The sequence below is a fragment of the Bos grunniens genome, chromosome 15 (genome assembly GCF_055505025.1).
Source record: "Bos grunniens cultivar Pamir isolate PY7600 chromosome 15, Bosgru_T2T1.0, whole genome shotgun sequence".
Taxonomy (NCBI): domain Eukaryota; kingdom Metazoa; phylum Chordata; class Mammalia; order Artiodactyla; family Bovidae; genus Bos; species Bos grunniens.
Window position 1 is genome coordinate 68,400,874 of NC_141179.1, and position 14,722 is coordinate 68,415,595.

The 14,722-nt window shown below is 38.3% G+C and overlaps 1 long non-coding RNA gene across 1 annotated transcript in view; it reads right to left on the minus strand.

Annotated features, from left to right (window-relative positions):
- Positions 1–1,729: 1,729 nt before the first annotated feature.
- Positions 1,730–14,722, minus strand: part of LOC147358440 (uncharacterized) — a 29,626-nt gene continuing 16,633 nt past the window's right edge. Inside the window, exon 3 of the long non-coding RNA XR_015141661.1 lies at positions 1,730–3,039. This is a non-coding gene — a long non-coding RNA (uncharacterized LOC147358440). The remainder of the gene's footprint in view (positions 3,040–14,722) is intronic.

A 14,722-nucleotide genomic window follows, 5' to 3' on the forward strand; every position in this document is an offset into this window, starting at 1 on the left:
AAAAGTCTACAAGCAATAAATGCTGGAGAGGGTGTGGAGAAAAGGGAACCCTCTTACACTGTTGGAGGGAATGCCACTATGGAGAACAGTGTGGAGATTCCTTAAAAAACTGGAAATAGAACTGCCTTATGATCCAGCAATCCCACTGCTGGGCATACACACCGAGGAAACCAGAATTGAAAGAGACACGTGTACCCCAATGTTCATCACAGCACTGTTTATAATAGCCAGGACTTGGAAGCAACCTAGATGTCCATCAGCAGATGAATGGATAAGAAAGCAGTGGTACATATACACAATGGAGTATTACTCAGCCATTAAAAAGAATACATTTGAATCAGCTCTAATGAGGTGGATGAAACTGGAGCCTATTATACAGAGTGAAGTAAGCCAGAAAGAAAAACACCAATACAGTATACTAACGCATATATATGGAATTTAGAAAGATGGTAACAATAACCCTGTATACGAGACAGCAAAAGAGACACTGTTGTATATAACAGTCTTTTGGACTAGGTGGGAGAGGGAGAGAGTGGGATGATTTGGGAGAATGGCATTGAAATATGTATAATACCATATATGAAATGAGTCACCAGTCCACGTTTGATGCATGATACTGGATGCTTGGGGCTGGTGCACTGGGAAGACCCAGAGGGAGGGTATAGGGAGGGAGGAGGGTTCAGGATGGGGAACACATGTATACCTGTGGCAGATTCATTTTGATACATGGCAAAACCAATACAATATTGTAAAGTTAAATAAAATAAAATTTAAAAAAAATTAAAAAAAAAAAGAAAGGACTCTGTGTGTTGAGGTGAGAGTACCACGAGGGAGGGGGCCAATAAGTCTGAATGAAGTCACCACATTGTGAATCACAGTTAGAATGATGCAGAATGAAGACCCCTGTGAACAGTCTCCCCAGATCCTTCCGTGCACATCTCTAAAAGTGCCAATGTTTTGATCCCTGACAAGCAATCACCAGAGGACTATAACCAGCATTAACAAAGTAAAAAGATTTATTTTTCTCTCATCATTTCTGTCTTCTCCCTTACCTCACAAAATCTATGGAGAGGAAAAGAACTATCGCAAAACCCACTTTTCCTCTTGCAGTTCCCAAACTTTTAGTCAATGTTAGTCATTAAAATTTAGTCAAAACTTTAGTCTTGAACTAGGGTAGGAAGAAAATGTTTGAATTGTGTGAGAGGTTAGTTTTGATTCAAGATTATACTAGATGTTTTAATCATGAACATGACACTCTTCTAATACCTAGAAGTTATCAGAAAAGCAACCAGGTCAAAGATGTCCTGGGAGAGGGAATGGAGATCTCACATAGTGAATCTGAAGGCCCTGATGGTAGAAAAACAGAATTACTTTTTGACTGTACCACACCAAGTTCAGTGTGTTTACTTATCCTGTTAGAAATCCTTATTTATTATAATTTTATAAAATTTTTTGCCACATAGCATTCCATTGTGTCCAATTTTCTTCTCCAGTGAAGCTACGTTCTATTGTTAGCATATTATGATGAAAATTCATTACATAAATATAGTAATCTAAGAGTTACTATTGAAAGTACAGTACATGAAATTTTAGAGTGTTTTATTAACTAGGTGAAGTAGATCCTAGAAAAACTCCTCTATAAAGGCACTGAAGAGGTACCCTTCTCCAGTACATTAAGAAATAATTAAATTTGCTGATGACACAAAATTTTAATCCTTTCTCTCACCTTGGCTGGTGCGAAGTTTGTCATTTCTCTGGAATTCTATCACTGTGTACCACCAGACATTACAAGCATAATAACATGGGGGGGGGGGTAGTTTATTATGTACAGAAGGTTGTGTAGAAAGGGGTTATATTTAAAAAGCCTGTTTCTTAACAAAGACTGGCATTTACTACAGTTTATTATCTTGTAAGTGAGCAGTGCTAAAGAACTGCAGACTTTTGTTAGTTGATACCTCTGATGCTTCATTCATTCAAGGAAACCCTGTTATTCAACATTGTGATGTTCTACATTCTTTAAGGTTCAACTTTTTAAATGTAAAAAAGCAAAACAGAATTTATTTTAGTAGAAATATTACCCTTCAAGGCCATGAATTTTATGTGCACTTATATATTCCCTGAGAGATATTTTATCACCACCATTAAAATAATTTAATGGAAAACTTTACCTTATGAGGTATTAGGGTGATTATGCAGATGATGTTGACCTGGCATAATACTTTAGCACTTTTATAAGCCCTTTATTGGTTACAATTTCACTTGTGTATATTATCTCACTTTATCCTCATGACAACTTGATCTTGATTGAAAACTAGTTGATCCGAGACACCATAAATTTAACATTTCACATTCAGAGAGGTTAAATTTCTAAGACTGTAAGTTAGAACCAAAAAACGGCAGAGCCATCTCTACTACTAAATCTCATGTGTTCCTAAAACTGAATTCCATTCTTATTCCCTTTCAGCATGACAAATATACCTGCCCTTAAAGGACTTGTTCTAAACAAGGGATATTAAGCAAGAACATATTTATCCTGAAAGCCAGATACTACTTAAATGTTACTGAGATCCATACAAAGAGAATATCTGGATAACTGCTGGTGATTCATAGAAGTTGGGATGAGGAAAAGTTAAGTAGCATTTAAAATAAGTCTTGAAGGATATTTTGATTCCTTAAAAGCGGAGGATCAACTACTAACATTTTCCAGCCATAGCACAGAACTGTGAGACGGAGGCTGAGAAACCCTGTTCTCCAAGCTAAGAATGCAAAATCAGAGTTGTTGACTGCTTAAGGAGCTGGAATTTGCAGGGCATACATTGAAAAGGGAAAGCTGTATAGAGGAAACACTTTAGAAGTTTGTGTGGTCATTCACTGTGGATCCTTGGCCAAGAGCTAGGCTGTACATGCATAAGGTGAGATTTCCTGAGGCCTAGCAGAGATCTCTGTGCTTTGAGGCTGAAAGCAGAATGATGACAGAAGTTGTACAGTGCTGGAACTGTAGGTTGTGTCGTTCTGAGTGATACTGGGATTCCACTCCACCTAGAATGGAAAGATCGCACTGAGTACCTTGTGCATATAATATAAGCCCCCAAAAGGTCACACCTTAATGGTTAGGCTGCCTTACTATGGCGAGGAACCGCTGTAAGTCGAAGTTCTGAATGACAGCAGATCTATATCAACAAAGAGAATAAATAAGCCTAGAAGGAACAAAGGACCTGTCAGCAATTTAACTGCCTGCCAAAAGGTCAACATACTTTCAAAAACTGGCATCAAAGTTCAGCTCCATTCAGCATATAACACAATGTGAAGATAACATTTAAAAAATGTGTGGATAGTCAAAAATTATGAAAACGTGACCCATTTCCATTAAAAAAAAAGTAATAAACACAAATGTTGGTATTAATAGACAAAGAGTTTAAAAGTAGTTATTATTAATACATTTTAAAACAAAGGGGCAAAGTATTTGATGGGAGAGAGTAAACAGCAAATTTTAGAACAGTAACAGAAGCTATATAATCAAACAGAAATTTCAGAATTGAAAAATATCTGAAAAATATTACAGGATAAACTTATTAGAACCAGAGTCAGGAAATAAAAGGGACATTAAATTGAGACATAATTAATAGAAAATATTCACTCTGAAGAATGCAGGGGAAAATGCTGGAAAAATAAGCAACAAACATTAACTCAGTGACTTCCAGAATGAGATGAGAGAGAGAATGGTTGATGAGAATATTTGAAAACATAACTGCTGAAGCTTTTCTAAATTCAAAAGAAAGATCAAATTACTTACAATTATTGATTTTAAATTCTAAGAAGGGTAAGTACAAATAAAATCATGACATAGTGCACATAGTTAGTTCAATTCAGTCACTCAGTTTTGTTCAACTCTTTGCGACCCCATAGACTGCAACACAGTAGGCTTCCCTGTCCATCACCAACTTACGAAGCTTGTTCAAACTCATGCCCATCGAGCCAGTGATGCCATCCAACTATCTAATCTTCTATCGTCCCTTTCTCCTCCCGCCTTCAATCTTTCTCAGCATCAGGATCTTTTCTAGTGAGTCAGTTCTTTGCATCAGGTGGCCAAAGTATTGGAGTTTCAGACTCAGCATCAGTCCTTCCAGTGAATATTCAGAATTGATTTCCTTTAGGATGGACTGGTTGGATCTCCTTGCAGTTGAAGTAACTTTCAAGAGTCTTCTCCAGCACCACAGTTCAAAGCATCAATTCTTCAGCACTCAGCTTTCTTTACAGTTCAACTCTCACATCCATACATGACTACTAGAGAAACCATAGCTTTGACTAGATGGACCTTTGTTGGCAAAGTAATGTTTCTACTTTTTAATATGCTCTCTAGGTTGGTCATGGTTTTTCTTCTAAGGAAAAAGCATCTTTTAATTTTATGGCTGTAGTCACCATCTGCAGTGATTTTGGAGCCCCCCAAAATAAAGTCTGACACTGTTTCCACTGTTGCCCCATCTATTTCCTATGAAGTGATGGGACCAGATGCCATGATCTTCGTTTTCTGAATGTTGAGCTTTAAGCCAACTTTTTCACACTCCTCTTTCACTTTCATCAATAGGCTCTCTAGTTCTTCTTCATTTTCTGCCATAAAGGTGGTGTCATCTGCATACCTGAGGTTATTGATATTTCTCCTGACAATCTTGATTCCAGCTTGTACTTCATCCAGCCCAGCGTTTCTCATGACATATTCTGCATATAAGTTAAATAATCAGAGTGACGATATACAACCTTGATGTACTCCTTTTACTATTTGGAACCAGTCGGTTTTTGCATGTCCAGTTCTAACTGTTGCTTCCTGACCTGCATACAGATTTATCAAAGACGCAGGTCAGGTGGTCTGGTATTTCCATCTCTTTCAGAATTTTCCACAGTTTATTGTGGTCCACACAGTCAAAGGCTTTGGCATAGTCAATAAAGCAGAAATAGACGACTTTCTGGAACTCTCTTGCTTTTTTGATGATCCAAAGGATGTTGGCAATTTTATCTCTGGTTCCTCTGCCTTTTCTAAAACCAGCTTGAACATCTGGAAGTTCACAGTTCACATATTGCTGAAGCCTGGCTTTGAGAATTTTGAGCATTACTTTGCTGGCATGTGAGATGAGTGTTTGTGCAGTATTTTGAGCATTCTTTGGCATTGCCTTTCTTTGGGATTGGAATGAAAACTGACTTTTCCCAGTCCTTTGGCCACTGCTGAGTTTTCCAAATTTGCTGGCATATTGATTGCAGCACTTTCACAGCATCATCTTTTAGGATTTGAAGTAGTTCAACTGGAATTCCATCAGCTCCACTAGCTTTGTTTGTAGTGATATTTTCTAAGGCCCACCTGACTTCATATTTGCAAGTAGGCCTTTTCAGCATATTTAAGAATGGTGCGAGGTGAAAATAAAGAAAATATCTTGAAGGCAGGCAGAGAAAAAGAAAGATATAGAACAACAAGATTATGAAGGACTGATGATTTACTGTAACAAGGTAGGCAAAGGAAAAATGGATCAACACCATTAAATAACTGAATGTAAAACAATGCTGAATATTCAACCCCAAATTCTGTAAACAATGAAAATATTCCTTAAAAAGAGAGAAATAAACAAATTTCAGATAATGACAGCTAACAAAAACTGTCAGTAGCATGCCCAAATTTCAGGTAATGAGGAAGTTTTGAGATTGAGGAGAGATTATAGATGGTGGAAATTTAGTTCTTCCAGAGGGAATGAAAAACATAGGAAATGGTAAGTTATGTGGATAAATACAAACTATACTTTTTCTCTAAATTTTTCTGAAGATGACTATTTAAAGCAAAGTATAACATTATATTGCCAGATTTCATAAGCAGATTAAAATATATGAAAACATTAATACTGAGGTTGGGGAATAAATGAAATTTCTCTGCTGTTTTGACATTTTACTTGCAATTTTGTAATAGTTGAGTCTAAGTAAACTTGATACCTTAAGAACCATATCACTGCCCCTAGGAAAACTAGTAAAATTATAATTTAAAGAAATATGGCTAAATAGTCTATAAAGAAGATAGAATAATAAAACATATTTGATCAACTCCAAAGAAGTGAGGAAAGGAGAAAAAGAAAGCCAAACCAGATAATATCACTAAAGAATATTGCAAACAGTTTATGTAAACCAAGCAATATAATTAATGATATTAAATATAAGTGCACTAAGCATTGTAATTGGGCTTCCCTGGTAGCTCAGCTGGTAAAGAATCCACCTGCAGTGCAGGAAAGCCTCATTGATTCCTTGGTCAGGAAGATCCGCAGGAGATGGGATAGGCTACCCACTCCAGTATTCTGGCCTGGAGAATTCCATGGACTGTATACTCCATAGGGTCACAAAGAGTCAGACACGACTGAGTGACTTTCACTTTTAAGCACTGTAATTAAAAGGCAGAGGTGATCAGACTGGATAAAAAACTCAATTATTTTGTGATATCAAGAGTGAGCACTTTATATACAAAGACAGAACTAAGGTGAATTTAAAAGGATGAAACTACATACTAGGACAACACTAAGCATAAGAAACATGGTATGTTTAGTATGGTACTGGCACAAGAACAGAAAAACACACCAATGGAACAATATAGAAAGCCTAGAAATAAACCTATGCACCTATGGGTACCTTAGTTTTGACAAAGGAGGCAAAAATATGCATTGGGACAGAGACAGCCTTTTCAATAAGTGTTGCTGGGAAAACTGGACAGTTACCTGTAAAAGAATTAACTTAGAACATTTCTTAATACCATACACAAAAATTAATTCAAAATGGATTAAAGACCTAAATGTAAGCCCAGAAACTATAAAAGTATTAGAGGAAAACCTAGTCAGAACACTCTATGACATAAATCACAGCAAGATTCTCTATGACCCATCTCTTAGAATAATGGAAATAAAAACAAAAATAAACAAATGGGACTTAATTAAACTTAAAAGCTTTAATACAATGAAGGAAACTATAAGCAAAGAGAAAAGACAACCCTCAGAATGGGAGAAAATAACGGCAAACGCAACAACTGAAAAAGAATTAATCTCCAAAATATACAAGCAGCTCATGCAGTTCAAAACCAGAAAAATAAACAAACTAATCAGAAAGTGGGCAGAGGACCTAAACAGATATTTCTCCAAAGAGAACAGACAGATGGCTAAGAAACACATGAAAAGATGCTAAACATTTTGCTAAAGAAATGCAAATCAAAACTACAATGAAATATCACCTCACACCAGTCAGAATGGCCACCATCAAAAAGTCTACACATAATAAATGCCAGAGAGGGTATAAAAAAAAGAATCCTTCCGCGTTAAGGGGGAATGCAAATTGATACAGCCATTATGGAAGACATTATCGAGATTATTTTAAAAAATGGGAATATAACCACCATATGACCCAGCAATCCCACTCCTAGGCATATACTCTGAGGAAACCAAAATTGAAAAAGACACATGCACCCAAATGTTCACTGCAGCACTATTTACAATAGCTAGAACATGGAAGAAACCTAGATGTCCACTGACAGATGAATGGATAAAATGCTGGGTACATATACACAATAGAATATTACTCAGCTATAAAAAGGAAAGGATTTGAGTCAATTCTAATGAGGTGGATAACACTAGAGCCTATTATACAGACTGAAGTCAGAAAGAGAAAGATAAATATCATATATAATGCATATATATAGAATCTAGAAAGATGGTACTGATGAACTCAAAAGCCTCTTGATGAAAGTGAAAGAGGAAACTGAAAAAGTTGGCTTAAAGGTCAACATTCAGAAAACAAAGATCATGGCATCCGGTCCCATCACTTCATGGCAAATAGATGGAGAAACAGTGGAAACAGTGGCTGACTTTATTTTGGGGGCTCCAAAATCACTGCAGATGGTTACCACAGCCATGGAATTAAAAGACATTCCTTGGAAGGAAAGTTATGACCAACCTAGATAGCATATTGAAAAGCAGAGACATTACTTTGCCAACAAAGGTCCGTCTAGTCAAGGCTATGGTTTTTCCAGTAGTCATGTATGGATGTGAAAGTTGGACTGTGAAGAAGGCTGAGAGCTGAAGAATTGATGCTTTTGAACTGTGTTGTTGGAGAAGACTCTTGAGAGTCCCTTGGACTGCAAGGACATCCAACCAGTCCATCCTAAACGAGATCAGTCTTGAGTGTTCATTGGAAGGACTGATGTTGAAGCTGAAACTCTAATCCTTTGGCCAACTCATGTGAAGAGTTGACTCATTGGAAAAGATCCTCATTCTGCGAGGGATTGGGGGCAGGAGGAAAAGGGGATGACAGAGGATGAGGTGGCTGGATGGCATCACTGACTCGATGGACATGAATTTGGTTAAATTCTGGGAGTTGGTGATAGACAGGGAGGCCTGGCATGCTGCAATTCATGGGGTCGCAAAGAGTCGGACACAACTGAGTGACTGAACTGAACTGAATTGAAGATGATGGTGCATCTGCAGGTTGATGGTGTCCTTGACACCTTGGATGTTGTACAGAAAATCTAGGGAAATAGTTAAAAGTGGAGTGCTGTTTTAAGATCACAAAAGTTAGAGATTTGTGTACCACAATTATCATTTTCTGATATGAAAATATAGTTAATACTAAGCAGATACTTATAACTACAAATATTTTTAAAATGGTAAGTTTCACATTGGTAAGAAAATAAGCTGACTGTAAAGGAATAAGCATCATTTAATCAGGTTTGTGATGTATATCTTTCTCAAGACTCTATATCATCTGTTTTCTTTTTTTTTTCCCCCCCAGATATCAGTTCTCCTTTTGGTAATTTAAGAACTATCTAGAGATAACTAAGCTGGCAGCTGTTTTTACAAACTTGCATCTTGATTTTCAGTGCAAATCATCTCATTCTATTTTCTCAACTTCCAAGGAAATGAAACATATTGTTGCTGGTCCAAATTGGATAATGATGTACCAATTTCAAAGGTTTAGAATGAACTTATGAAGACATGATCACATAGTGTGGTTTATGATTTTCTAGAAATACTGTGGTTATAGTAGATCAGAACAAAGTGCTTACTCAGCATTATGAAAAGTATTATGTCATCACTTTTCCCAAGGATATAGAATCTGGTAGACAGAATTGTATTTCCCCAGAGAGCAATCTATCCCAGTGATTGCATCACTGCTGATTTATTTCCATATACAATGGTGTTGGCTGTACCCAGAGCCTACTTATTTTCAATTATCACAATAAAAGGTGGCATCTTCTCTGCTCCCTGTAATTGGAAAATAACCTGTCACTCTGCATATCCCATTCTTAAGTTTTGAGCTCAGATATCGTATCCTTTGTGAAGTTGTTGCTTTATCTCTTTTCTGCCAGCTTTTTCTCTTCTGAATTTCAACCTATTTGTTTGTAGATGACTATTCCCTACAATCTGCTTTATTGACTATGCCAAAGCCTTTGACTGTGTGGATCACAATCAACTGTGGAAAATTCTGAAAGAGATGGGAATACCAGACCACCTGATCTGCCTCTTGAGAAATCTGTATGCAGGTCAGGAAGCAACAGTTAGAACTGGACATGGAACAACAGACTGGTTCCAAATAGGAAAAGTAGTTCGTCAAGGCTGTATATTGTCACCCTGTTTATTTAACTTCTATACAGAGTACATCATGAGAAACGCTGGACTGGAAGAAACACAAGCTGGAATCAATATTGCCAGGAGAAATATCAATAACCTCAGATATGCAGATGATACCACCCTTATGGCAGAAAGTGAAGAGGAACTAAAAAGCCTCTTGATGAAAGTGAAAGAGGAGAGTGAAAAAGTTGGCTTAAAGCTCAACATTCAGAAAGTGAAGATCATGGCATCCAGTCCCATCACTTCATGGGAAATAGATGGGGAAACAGTGGAAACAGTGTCAGACTTTATTTTGGGGGGCTCCAAAATCACTGCAGATGGTGACTGCAGCCATGAAATTAAAAGACGCTTACTCCTTGGAAGGAAAGTTATAACCAACCTAGATAGCATTTTCAAAAGTAGAGACATTACTTTGCCAACAAAGTTTCATCTAGTCAAGGCTATGGTTTTTCCTGTGGTCATGTATGGATGTGAGAGTTGGACTGTGAAGGCTGAGCGCCAAAGAATTGATGCCTTTGAACTGTGGTGTTGGAGAAGACTCTTGAGAGTCCCTTGGACTGCAAGGAGATCCAACCAGTCCATTCTAAAGGAGATCAGCCCTGGGATTTCTTTGGAAGGAATGATGCTAAAGCTGAAACTCCAGTACTTTGACCACTTCATGCGAAGAGTTGACTCATTGGAAAAGACTCTGATGCTGGGAGGGATTGGGGGCAGGAGGAGAAGGGGACAACAGAGGATGAGATGGCTGGATGGCATCACTGACTCGATGGACGTGAGTCTGAGTGAACTCCAGGAGTTGGTGATGGACAGGGAGGCCTGGCATGCTGCGATTCACGGGGTTGCAAAGAGTCGGACAGGACTGAGCGACTGATCTGATCTGATCTGATTCCCTACAAACTGATTTTAGGCATCATATACTAGGAATGCTGTTTTCTAATTAGTATCCTCCATGGTGCCTAGGAAAATACTATACCTGAGACAGTCACTCAATGAACTAATCTTATTCAAAGCAGGTAGAGATACTATACAGAAAAGAGAAAAATATTTGGTAGAATACAGTTTTGTTTTTCTAGCCAAACAATGTGTCAAAAATCTTGGGGTTAACATTTTTAAATTGAATTGATGCTCTAAAGTTGATTATGTGTGTGTGCGTGCATACTAAATCGCTTCAGTCGTGTCTGTCTCTTTGCGACCCCAAGAACAGTAGCTCACCAGGATTTTTAGTCCATGGGAACCTCAGGCAAGAATACTGGAGTGGGTTTCCATGCCCTCCTTCAGCTGATATTCCTAACCCAGAGATCAAACCTTGGTTTCTTAGGTCTCCTGCATTGGCAGGTGGGTTCTTTACCACTAGTACCACCTGGAAAGCCCAAAGTTGATTATAAATATGTGAAATACCTGATAGAGAATTTTGGTTATTAAAGACTGCAAAAGGAGAAATTCATATTTTTGAAATAAATTCACTATGTATTTCAATTCAGAAAACAGGATACAATGTGTATTTTTTAAAACTTTTTTAAAATATAAATTTATTTATTTTAATTGGAGGCTAATTACTTTACAATATTATACTGGTTTTGCCATACATCAACATGAATCCGCCAGGGGTGTACACGTGTTCCCCATTCTGAACCCCCCTCCCACCTCCCTCCCCATACCATCCCTCTGGATTATCCCAGAGCACGAGCCTCGAACATCCTGTATCATGTATTGAACCTGGACTGGCAATTCGTTTCATATATGGTATTATACATGTTTCAATGCCATTCTCCCAAATCATCCCACCATCGCCCTCTCCCACAGAGTCCAAAAGACTTCTATACATCTGTGTTTCTTTTGCTGTCTCGCATATAGGGTTATCATTACGATCTTTCTAAATTCCATATATATGTGTTAGTATACTGTATTGGTGTTTTTCTTTTTGGCTTACTTCACTCAGTATAATGGGCTCCAGCTTCATCCACCTCATTAGAGCTGATTCAAATGTATTCTTTTTAATGGCTGAGTAATACTCCATTGTGTATATGTACCACTGCTTTCTTATCCATTCTTCTGCTCATGGACATCTAGGTTGCTTCCATGTCCTGGTTATTAGAAACAGTGCTGTGATGAACACTGGGGTACCCGTGTCTCTTTAAATTGTGGTTTCCTCGGTGTGTATGCCCAGCAGTGGGGTTACTGGGTCATAAGGCAGTTCTATTTCCAGTTTTTTAAGGAATCTCCACACTGTTCTCCTTAGTGGCTGTACTAGTTTGCATTCCCACCAACAGTGTAAGAGGGTTCCCTTTTCTCCACACCCTCTCCAGCATTTATTGCTTGTAGACATTGGATCGCAGCCATTCTGACTGGAGTGAAATGGTACTTCATTGTGGTTTTGATTTGCATTTCTTTGATAATCAGTGATTGCACAATTGCACTCATCTCACATGCTAGTAAAGTAATGCTCATAATTCTCGAAGCCAGGCTTCAGCAATATGTGAAACGTGAACCGTGAACTTCCAGATGTTCAAGCTGGTTTTAGAAAAGGCAGAGGAATCAGAGATTAAATTGCCAACATCCGCTGGATCATCAAAAAAGCCAGAGAGTTCCAGAAAGTTGTCTATTTCTGCTTTATTGACTATGCCAAAGCCTTTGACTGTGTGGAAAATTCTGAAAGAGATGGGAATACCAGACCACCTGACCTGCCTCTTGAGAAATCTGTATGCAGGTCAGGAAGCAACAGTTAGAACTGGACATGGAACAACAGACTAGTTCCAAATAGGAAAAGGAGTATGTCAAGGCTGTATTTTGTCACCCTACTTATTTAACTTATATGCAGAGTACATCATAAGAAACGATGCGCTGGAGGAAGCACAAGCTGGAATCAAGATTGCCAGGAGAAATATCAATAACCTCATATATGCAGATGACACCACCCTTATGGCAGAAAGTTAAGAGGAACAAAAAAGCCTCTTGATGAAAGGGAAAGAGGAGAGTGAAAAAGTTGGCTTAAAACTCAACATTCAGAAAACAAAGATCATGGCAACTGGTCCCATTACTTCATGGGAAATAGATGGGGAAACAGTGGAAGCAGTGTCAGACTTTATTTTGTGGGGCTCCAAAATCACTGCAGATGGTGATTGCAGCCATGAAATTAAAAGACATTTACTCCTTGGACGAAAGTTATGACCAACCTAGATAGCATATTGAAAAGCAGAGACATTACTTTGCCAACAAAGTTTCGTCTAGTCAAGGCTATGGTTTTTCCAGTGATCATGTATGGATGTGAGAGTTGGACTGTGAAGAAAGCTGAGCACTGAAGAATTGATGCTTTTGAACTGTGGTGTTGGAGAAGACTCTTAAGAGTCCCTTGGACTGCAAGGAGATCCAACTAGTCCATTCTAAAGGAGATCAGCCCTGGGATTTCTTTGGAAGGAATGATGCTAAAGCTGAAACTCCAGTACTTTGGCCACCTCATGCGAAGAGTTGACTCATTGGAAAAGACTCTGATGCTGGGAGGGATTGGGGGCAGGAGGAGAAGGGGACGACAGAGGATGAGATGGCTGGATGGCATCACTGACTCGATGGACGTGAGTCTGAGGAAACTCTGGGAGTTGGTGATGGACAGGGAGGCCTGGCATGCTGCGATTCATGGGGTCGCAAAAAGTTGGACACGACTGAGCGACTGAACTGAACTGAACTGATAATGAGTGATGTTGAACATCTTGTCATGTGTTTGTTAGCCATCTGTATGTCTTCTTTGGAGAAATGTCTGTTAAGTTCTTTGGCCCATTTTTTATTGGGTCATTTGTTTTTCTGGAATTGAGCTGCAGGAGTTGATTGTATATTTTTGAGATTAATTCTTTGTCAGTTGCTTCATTTGCTATAATTTTCTCCCATTCTGAATGCTGTCTTTTCACCTTGCTTATAGTTTCCTTTATGTGCAGAAGCTTTTAAGTTTAATCAGGCCCCATTTGTTTATTTTTGCTTTTATTTCCAATATTCTGGGAGGTGGGACATAGAGGATCCTGCTGTGATTTATGTTGGAGAGTGTTTTGCCTATGTTCCCCTCTAGAAGTTTTATAGTTTCTGGTCTTACATTTAGATTTTTAATCCATTTTGAGTTTATTTTTGTGTATGGTGTTAGAAAGTGTTCTAGTTTCATTCTTTTACAAGTGATTGACCAGTTTTCCCAGCACCAGTTGTTAAGGAGATTGTCTTTTCTCCATTGTATATTCTTGCCTCTTTGGTCAAAGATAAGGTGTCCATATATGTGTGGATTTATCTCTGGAATTTCTTTTTGTTCCATTGATTTATATTTCTGTCTTTGTGCCAGTACCACACTGTCTTGATGACTGTGGCTTTGTAGTAGAACCTGAAGTCAGACAGGTTGATTCCTCCAGTTCCATTCTTCTTTCTTAAGATTTCTTTGGCTGCTGCTGCTGCTGCTGCTAAGTCGCTTCAGTCGTGTCCACCTCTGTGCGACCCCACAGACGGCAGCCCACCAGGCTCCTCCATCTCTGGGATTCTCCAGGCAAGAATACTGGAGTGGGTTTCCATTTCCTTCTCCAATGCATGCATGTAAGTTGCTTTAGTCGTGTCCACCTCTTTGTGACCCCACAGACGGCAGCCCACCAGGCTCCTCCATCCCTGGGATTCTCCAGGCAAGAATACTGGAGTGGGTTGCCATTTCCTTCTTTGGCTATTCGAGGTTTTTTGTATGTCCATACAAATTGTGAAATTATTTGTTCTAGCTCTGTGAAAAATACCATCGGTAGCTTGATAGGGATTGCATTGAATGTATAGATTGCTTTGGTTAGTATACTCATTTTCACTATATTGATTCTTCTGATCCATGAACATGGTTTATTTCTCCATCTATTAGTGTCCTCTTTGATTTCTTTCACCAGTGTTTTATAGTTTTCTATATATAGGTCTTTTGTTTCTTTAGGTAGATATATTCCTAAGTATTTTATTATTTTTGTTGCAATGGCAAATGGGATTGTTTCTGTAGTTGCTCTTTTTAGTTTCTCATTATTAGTGTATAGGAAAACAAGGGATTTCTGTGTGTTGCTTCTATATCCTCCACTTTACTATATTCATTG